At 49.1% G+C, this 1,506-nt stretch overlaps 1 long non-coding RNA gene across 1 annotated transcript; it reads right to left on the bottom strand.

Annotated features, from left to right (window-relative positions):
• Positions 1-474: 474 nt before the first annotated feature.
• Positions 475-749, bottom strand: LOC101427424 (uncharacterized). The gene is made up of 2 exons (XR_011646605.1): positions 638-749; positions 475-537 (listed from the first exon to the last, which is right to left on the bottom strand). It is a non-coding gene; the product is annotated as an uncharacterized lncRNA (long non-coding RNA).
• Positions 750-1,506: the final 757 nt, after the last annotated feature.

The following is a 1,506-nucleotide window of genomic DNA, read 5'->3' as shown; positions in this document are numbered from 1 at the left end:
ATGGTTATGAAATGCACATTGTTATCATAAAAGGATCATTTAAATAAAATTTTTTCTGAGCTGAGAATGATTGAGCCTGACCTTCTCCCTTGGGTTATGGAGCACAAGCTCACTGAGTCTACAGCAGTTTGGATCCAGCCACTGAGATAAAGAGAAGGAAGATATCAGAGCTAGGGGCCGAGGCTGAGCTTGGGGTTTGTGTCTCACTTCCCCACTGACATCTGTCACTGTGGAAATGGTTGCTGTGCCACAGAGCACAGTAATACTCAGCCTCATCCTCAGGCTGGGCTCCCGTGATGGTGAGGGAGGCTTTGTTCCCAAGCAGGGACCCAGAGAATCGGGCAGGGACCCCTGTGTTCCTATTGTTGGTGTTATATATCAGACTCCGGGGAGTCTGGTAGGGCTTCTGTTGCACCCAGCAGGCATAGTTACTGGTGGTGACAGGCCCAGCACTGGAGCCACAGGTGAGTGTGACTGTCCCTCCAGGAGATACGGACAGTGAAGCTTCCTGAGTCACCACAGCCAGGGACGCTGTTCCTGAAAACAAGTGAGCAACAACATTGTCAGGAGTGGAGAAGGGGACAGGCAGTTTTCATGTTTCTTGTCTCCACGTTAAGCCCAGAAAGTGCCCCCTGACCTGTGCAGTAAGCCAGAAGGATGAGCAGGAGAGGGGTCCAGGCCATGGTGGCGACGTCCCCAGTATTGTGATTCTCAAGAAGACTTACCCCAGGCCAGCTTCCCCAGCTCCCATTATAAGTCCTAAGTCCCTGTGCAGGGCAGGGCATTCATGCAAATGAGCTCCCTCCCTGGAAGACTAAACAGTTTGACAGTTTATAGTGTGGTTTCAGGTCAGTCATGTGTTACTGGGTCCTCAAGGCCTTCTCCCAGCTGTGCTTGCTTTCCCAGGCCCAGGCCCACAGTGCCATCTTGTGTCCATGGAGATAATAGCACTGATGGAAAATGCCCTCTGGCAGGTCTTTTCTTGTGCCTTCCCTCCTGCTCTTCAGGCCTTCAGTTTGTAGGTCACATTCAGACCCTCCCATACACCAGGCAGGAAACCTGGTGGGTAAATGTGGGGCAGGGGTGGCTTGAGGGTTTCAGTCTTTCTCTCTCCTTTATTGCAACCCATGCTCCTTTGAGTTGACCTGGAGCTGTCCTGGTGAGTTAACTCATGTTCCCCAGGTACTCAGCTAATCTTCTGCCTGTCTAGGGCCATCGGCTCAGTCTTTCCCAGGGCCCAGTAGCATGATGGAAATTATTTTACAAATTGAGATATAATTCATGTACCATAAAATTCACCATTTTAAAGTACACCATGGTTGGATTTTAGTATATCAACAAGGTTGTGTAATCAGCACCTCTTTCTCTAATTCCAGGATATAATGACCCTTGACCTGTCATTTCCCATTCCACCTTCTCTGTAGACTTGCGGAAACACTAAACCAATTCTAACTGGTAATTTTTTCTCTATGGAACCAGAGAACATGTGCCTTTCTTTGTGCTGCT

The sequence above is a fragment of the Dasypus novemcinctus genome, chromosome 19 (assembly GCF_030445035.2).
Source record: "Dasypus novemcinctus isolate mDasNov1 chromosome 19, mDasNov1.1.hap2, whole genome shotgun sequence".
NCBI classification, from domain to species: domain Eukaryota; kingdom Metazoa; phylum Chordata; class Mammalia; order Cingulata; family Dasypodidae; genus Dasypus; species Dasypus novemcinctus.
This window is presented reverse-complemented; position numbering and strand designations above follow the sequence as displayed.